This window comes from Stenella coeruleoalba (genome assembly GCF_951394435.1).
Source record: "Stenella coeruleoalba genome assembly, chromosome: 2".
NCBI lineage: Eukaryota > Metazoa > Chordata > Mammalia > Artiodactyla > Delphinidae > Stenella > Stenella coeruleoalba.
Genome location: NC_137147.1, coordinates 47,730,867 through 47,738,900, shown reverse-complemented (window position 1 = coordinate 47,738,900; position 8,034 = coordinate 47,730,867). Strand labels below are relative to the sequence as shown.

The following is an 8,034-nucleotide window of genomic DNA, read 5'->3' as shown; positions in this document are numbered from 1 at the left end:
GCCTTAAAAAACTAAAAATAGAACTACCATATGACCCAGGAATCCCACTACTGGGCATCATACACCCTGATAAAGCCATAATTCAAAAAGAGACATGTACCACAATGTTCATTGCAGCACTATTTACAGCAGCCTGGACATGGAAGCAACCTAAATGTCCATTGACAGATGAATGGATACAGAAGATTGGCATATATATAGAATGGAATATTACTCAGCCATAAAAAGAAACGAAATTGAGTTATTTGTAATGAGGTAGATGGACCTAATCTGTCATACAGAGTGAAGTAAGTCAGGAAGAGAAAAACAAATACTGTATGCTAACACATATATATGGAATCTAAAAAAAAGTGGTTCTGATGAAAATAGGGGCAAGACAGGAATAAAGATACAGATGTAGAGAATGGACTTGAGGACACAGGGAGGGGGAAGGGTAAGCTGGGACGAAGTGAAAAAGTAGCATTGACATATATACACTACCAAATGTGAAATAGATAACTAGAGGGAAGCAGCTGCATAACACAGGGAAATCAGCTCTGTACTTTGTGACCACATAGAGAGGTGGGATAGGGAGGGTGGGAGGGAGGGGATATGGGGATATATGTATACATATAGCTGATTCACTTTGTTATATAGCAGAAACTGTATAACAGTTGTAAAGCAACATTAGAATACTCCCTAACATTGTAAAGCAATTATATGCCAATAAAGATGTTAAAAAAATTTTTTTAATAAAAAAAAAAGAAAGGAGAAAATAATTCTTTTCACTGTGAATATTAAGGAAGCTTCCAATCTATAAAGAGATATTTAGGCAAGGGTCTCCCAAAATAAATGTGCACAGAATTTAAAAGGTATTTTTTCCAATATTAAGCAGAAAAAGATATAACCACTTTATACCTAGATTGCTATCTTTACTGACAATTTTCTTTGAATTTTATTTTATTTATTTACTGACATTTTTATCTTGCAAATGCCATAGATATTTTTTCTAGGAGAAAAATATTTTCCATTACTTCCATAATCAATTTAGATATGGCGAGTCCCTCTCCTGGGAATAATGGGCTTTTTTCAGTGAGAAACAACACTGGCTATATCCGCAAAGGACCATCTACTGAGAAGGTACTGAGAGGTTTCTGAGATTTGAGATCAGGGCGGATTTTAATCATTCACTTTGCTACTTTGGGAACTTGTTAGTGAATTTCTCCAAAGAAGATATAGAGATTGCCAACTCATCATTGACATCAGTATATATAATTACATTTAAAAATCTTTATTTGGCCAAGGCTAAAATCCTAATCATCATCACCCAGAGAAAAGCATAACAGACCAAGTTACAGACTAATCAATCTTGAGTTACTGAGAACGCATGCCTTACTGGGGTTGCTCTGAAGTTGATCACACTGGGAGGGGAGACCAGAGTGTCCCAAGAAGGCTACTTGGTATCACGACCTAGGCAGGGTTGGTGCAAGGAAGACCAAGCCATTAAATCTGGCTGAAAGCCAACCTGGCAGTGCTGAGAGTATTAGTGTACAAGACCAGTAATTACAGATTAAGATGTTGTGGAGAAGGATGGGGAAAATATGATTAAGTAAGGCATTTGGTATTAATCAAGGCTAAAACATAGAGCATCTTTGAATCAGAAGACAGTGGAGAGTTCCCTAATTAGACCTCTCATTGAATCAGGAGGCTCCTGTCCCAGATTCCCCTCAGGTGGCTATCTAATCTGAAGACCACAAAACCAATAGAGCACAAGGAATAAGCAACAAATTCTCCTCGTGTCCCTTGAGCTTTTTAAAAAAAAATTATCTTGTAGATACATCAGTAACAAACATCCAGTATCCTGAGTGTGGCTGAAGAAAATCACCACACTGCACAGATTGGTGCCCCATCAAAACATCTGTCTCTAACCCTTGCTGGGCCCTCAATGCTACATGACCAGCCTTCTTATAGCCTCTTCCCTCTCTCTCTGCTACTCTCCTTGAAACCTTTCTTCAACCTCATTGCTCTTCTAACACCCTCACGTTACTCGCAGCAGATGAACTCGGCTGCCACTGTAACCATCCAATGGGGTGTATCCCAGAGCCCCAGCAATCAAGTTTACACAATTGTATCTGGTTTCACCACCCCATCGGCATGGAGGAAGCATTTGCCTTTACAAGCCTGGCTTTTTCACCTCTGCTCTGATTTCCATTCCCTCCCGTCTCCTCAGGAGTCTTCCTTTAGACATCAGCACCTTGCTTTTGTGTCTTTAACGTGTCTTTTCTGCTGGTGTTTCTGTCAGCATTAAATATGTGCTTTGACCTTCTCATATTTAAAAAACAAATTTGACCTACATTCCACTCTACTTAGCATCATCTCTTTCCCTTCATAACAAGCCTCCTGAAAGCTTTATTTATGCCTGTTTTAACTTCCTCAAGTCTCATTTACTCTTCAATCTCCTGTGATCTGGACCCAGTCATTCCCTCCTGCCCCCAGCCACTACCACCAAAGCTGCTCTAGCAAAGCAGTTTACTGAGACTCTTCTTGTTGAATCCAATAGTCTTGTTGTTTGTAGCCCTTTTCTTATTTGACTTCCCTGTAGCACTGGTCATTGTTAAATAATACCTCCTTTTTGAAACTCCATCCTCCAGGGCCTTGCATGATTCAACTTCCCCCTGATTTCTTTCCTATCCTTATTGTGCTTATTAAATACATGGGTCCTGATTCAAAGCAACTGTGAAAAAAATTACAACATTCATGAGACAACTGAAAATCTGAACACTACTTTTTTTTATACAAAATACACATACTATGTATTCATAGATATGTAGAAAAAATTCCAAAGGCTATGTATCAAAATATGGACAATGATTATCTCTAGGTACATCATATTATCGACATGTTTATGCTGATGTATTTTCTATAATAAACGTATTTCGTTCATATTGCATTTGAAATAAGAAAATGTTAAAAATCATCTCTTTTTGTGAGGGAGATTGGGGAGGGCTCTAAGAATAAAAAATAAAAATCAGTCAAAATGTCCTTACAAATCTTCCAAAGCCTAAGCCACAAAATATCTATATTCCACATACTCAAGTTTTAACAAATTTTGCAAACAAACTTTATGCCCTTAAACATAGAAGTCCCCATTTTAGACAAAGGCAAGCTATACGCTTTGCATTCAGGCCAAGCCCCACCAAGTCATTTCTGATGGAGCTTCTGATTCATGGGGCTGCCATACGGAGATTTCCTACAGGTTGACACCAACTCTAGCACAGTCATATGCTTTTCACATACTCATTCACAACATCAGCTGAATACCTATGGTGAGCAAAGCATTACACAGGGTGTGTCACAAGTTATAGATTAATTAACACCACACACGACTGCCTCAAGCAGTGTACAGCCTCGTGGGGAAACGGCACGGACACGAGGCAGAACAAGGGGCACTAACAGAGAGGAGGGCGTATGGAGAGAACTGATCATATTTTACACTGGTATACAAATATTTTCAAACAAATCAACAAATACTTGGAAATGTATAGGTAAAAAATGAAGTGCTCTTTTTCACTTTTCATTCACGTTTGGACTCTGAAAGTAGTTATCTCTACAGCTCATTTGCCACTAAATCGTACGCCAGGTTCTCCTATATTAGTATGTAACTTTTCATATAGGAATATTTAGTCTTTATTTGGGGGCAGATATTCTTGTGCCCCTCACTTTCCCAACGTATCAGACACAGAACAGGCACTATAAATATTTCCAAAGTGAACAAACTGAGCCGGCTCCTAGAGCCCCTCGCAGTAGCCTTCCACACCGTATCGGATGAAATGTATCACTCAGATATGGCACACAGAAGCGCGGCCCAGGTTCTGCCTAACGTAGAATGTTTTTCCCTTTTAAGCGCACAGTCATGAAAAGCTAGTCAAGGCAGAAACAGAGAAAAGCTCAAAAAAGAAAAATGAAGTATTTATAAGCAAAATCACTTCATATTAAGAAAGTCGAGTTTTATTTAGCATTTTATCTGAGGCGCTGAGAGTAAAGGAAGAAAATGAAATCAATCCCACATTCAATTTTAAGGAGTCTTGCAAAAATGAAAGCACACAAACTGTAACAATCTTGAAAGCATGAAATGCCTTATGTTTACAATACACAAAAAATACTATAGGGATTTCCTATCAAAGGAGATAGTCTGGGGCTTCCCTGGTGGCGCAGTGGTTGAGAGTCCGATGCAGGGGACACGGGTTCGTGCCCCGGTCCAGGAAGATCCCACATGCCGCGGAGCGGCTGGGCCCGTGAGCCATGGCCGCTGAGCCTGCGCGTCCAGAACCTGCGCGTCCAGAGCCTGTGCTCTGCAACGGGAGAGGCCACAACAGTGAGAGGCCCGCATACCGCAAAAAAAAAGGAGATAGTCTGAGTATCTGCAAAGTCTTTCCAATCTGAAGATTCCAACACACGTTGTTCTGCTGTTTTTCGCAATTCCAACGTAGAACTCTGGACAAAACAAACAATACAAAAAGCTTTTCTAGGCCAAGGACCCTCTGAGGGAGTGTGATATTGGCCCTGAGAAACAAGTCAACTGGCCTAGTGTTGGGACCAACATAAAATGCTACCTAAAAAGCTGAAAGCCTCAGCATTTACATCTCAGACTAGATCAAAGAGATGATTCTCTTTAAACTACAATTTCATGATTATATAGAAAATCACTGTTCTTCAGACAATAAATTCATACTATACTACTAAGTATTTTAAGGTGATTTTTACCTCTTTGTATAGAAGGGGTCAAAATAATAATTCGGATTTTTTTTAATGAAAAACAAGGTTCACTCAAAGTTAATAAAATGAATCAGTGACCCAACTATATGTACCCTCAAAATAATTAATTCTACCCAGGCTGCCAAGATAAACAAATGAATACAAAAAATTAGAAGCTTATATACAAGAAGATATTTTTACAACTATAGACATCAAAAAAAAAGAAAAAGAGCTTTAGACATGTAGTATTTCCCTAGAAGAACATTTCCCTAGAAGAGCATTTGCTACAGTTATTACATAGTAAGCAAAGTAAGAATTGCAGGAAAAAACAACCTAAAAATTGGTATTAAATTTGTTTAATATCTTTAATAATTCTATTATTTGTAAATTCTTCCATAAAAGGGCATTACAGTTCTTCAGTTTACTGCAAACATATCTTTAAAAAAAAAAGTCAGCCCTACTGTTGAAGCTATAATACTAATTTTTAAATTATTGGCACTATACTAAAAAGCACAATGGAGAACATCTTATTTAAATAAAATGAGGATGATACTTCACTGGGGAATATAGCCAAGAGATTTTTTTCTCTCTCCATATCTACATCCAATGGTGGTGTTTTATATGCAAATTTTAAGCAAATGCAAGTTTTTAAAAAATAATGAAAGCCATGTTTTTCTCAGGAATACTATTATACATAGATCATACAGATTGTTTTATAGCAGATACTTGTCTGCCAAAGTTCAGATGGCAAAATGCTAAGCAATGAGTTTGGTACTGTCCAGCTAGTTGTTTCTTGTCATCCTGGAGAATCTGTCAATGGGTAATGTTGAGACCACCTTGTCACCACCATTTCTCTTCTCAGAGGTGACTCCACTGTGATAGAACATTCTTATCCTTAAAATGCAAGGCCTAGCAAAAAGCCTCCCACAAATCCACTGGATATCACAACGTTCTGTTTAACAAATTCGGTTGCTTCTTCTATTATATTGTTGATTTCAGGTGCTGCCTTATTTGCTCGTTTCTTAATCTTTTTGCTTTGTTTACATCTTTTTCAACTCTCTTCTAGCCGATCAGCACATAGCCACTGTGACTGGCAATCTGAAGGAGAAGAAAGCCACCTCCTACTGTAGTTGCTGCAAGTTTTCCAACTTTCTGGAACAAAAATTCTGCACACCAGCCACTCACTCCACCCATCACAATCTGGGTGGCTACTGAGTATTTTTCTACCATAGGTCCGGAACTGTGGCCAAACACTCGATTCCACCAGTGGTGTCTGTCTTCTTGCATACTCAGTTAAATCCAACACTTCGTAAGAGTCATCATCTCTTTCATATTCTTGGGGAGGGGTGTTCCGGGTCTCCATGATCTACTTTTTTTTTAAATAATGCAAGCTGCTCAAACCCAAGATAATGACTTTTAAGATGAGAGTACAAGATTTTTAGTTATAGAACAAAGATGGGGATAAGGGGGCTGAGACAACACCTAGCCCAACTTCCTTCCATCAGACCCATTTTATAGATTAGGAAATGGAGGCACCAAGAAGTTAACTGAATTACCCAAGAACATATAAATAGTATTCACCTCTTACCTTTTATGAACACTTCCTCTTTATGTGATTATATTAAGGAATTATTAACTCATTAAAGTATGAAAATGGTATTGTGGCTCTAGTAAAAAATCTTATTTATTGGAGATAAATACTGAAATATTTGTGGATGAAATGATATGATGGCTAATATATGCTTCAAAATAAGATAGAAGTGAGGTGAATGAATGAATAGGTATAGATGAAACAAGATTGACCATGAGTTGCTAATTATTGAAGTTGAGTGATCTAGGATTTCATCTTACTCCTCCATCTTCTTTCATATGTGTTTGAAATTTTCAATAATTAAACAATTTTTTAAATAAAAAACTCTATCGTGGATTTTGTTTTTGACTATGATAGACTAAATGGTACCTGTGGTAAACAAGCATAAAACTAGAAAAATATATGAAACAATCATTTCAAATGTTGGACAAGAGGCAGTGCAGTATTATGATCCCTGATGGAAGGGAAACAAATGATGTAAGTCGCACATCACCGTTGTTTTCTGACCAGCAATAATTTTCCTTACCATGATGCAAGGATGGGGAACCCAAACAGAGCTGGTAGTCTCACTGAGCTGAGGAAACATAGTTTAAAGTTCAAAGGTGTTGAGATGAATGGAATTTTCTCAGAAAGGAGGGAGCTTCAGAAAGATACTCTAGAAATCTGCATGAAGTTCCCCTTGTAACTTCTACTGAGTTCTTAGCTGATCTTGCACAGTCCAAGACTCCTGAAGGCCAAGCAGGAAACCATCACAGGGGTCCTGCAGCTTACACAGGGCTGAGATACATAGAGTGCTAACCAGTCGAGAGGAGAGACCCCTGGTACTCAGCTGATAGCCAAGAAAGGCCACACCTTAGTACAATGGATATGCTAGCTCTCAAATAAAGACTAGATCTGCCCTAACCAAGTTAAAAACAAGATTCAAAAGCACTGTGTCAATTCACAAGTAAATTAACTGCCATCAGAACAAAATTCAACCCCATCTAAAAGAAGACAATAAAATCTAGGCACTTAACAATATACTATACATAATCCAGCATAAAATTATCAGGTAGAAAAAGATCTCTCTGTACTTTTCATTCAATTTTTCTGTAAGCTGTTCTAAAAAAACACGATATCGGGACACCACCAATATCAAGTGATATAGCATATGTATAATTGGGTTTATAGGATAGAGTGAGAAAGAACTCTATCCTATTAACTATCAACTCTATCCTAATAGCTCTATTATTTGGAGGAATAATGCCCAATTTTTTTCTTCAAATTTGATGGAAAATATCAGCACACAGCTCTAAGAAATACAACAAACAACAAGAAAGATAATCACAAAGAAAATAACACCAAGACTCATTGTAATTACATTGTTGAAAACTAATGATAAGAGAAAATATTTAAAACAGCCCAAGACGCATTACATACAGGGATCTATGATAAGAATTATTACTGACTTGTCATCAAAACCAATGCAAATCAGGAGACAATGGAATGACATTTTTAAAAATTACTAGAGGGGGAGGAAAAGGGGACCCATCAACATTTATTAACCTGTAATTGCATATCCAGCAAATAGATCCTTTAAAAAATGAAGGTGAAATAAACACATTTTCTTACCAGGAAACCTGCACTGCAAGAAGTGTTGAAGGAAGTTTAGGATGAAGGAAAATGGCATCAGGAAGAAAACTTGGATTTATACAAAGGAATAAAGAGTA

At 37.6% G+C, this 8,034-nt stretch overlaps 1 pseudogene across 1 annotated transcript; it reads right to left on the bottom strand.

The window, feature by feature from the left end:
* Window positions 1–5,582: 5,582 nt before the first annotated feature.
* Window positions 5,583–6,748, bottom strand: LOC307181006 (FUN14 domain-containing protein 1-like; annotated as a pseudogene). The gene has a single exon. The product of its transcript is annotated as an FUN14 domain-containing protein 1-like (transcript).
* Between the last annotated feature and the right edge of the window lie 1,286 nt (window positions 6,749–8,034).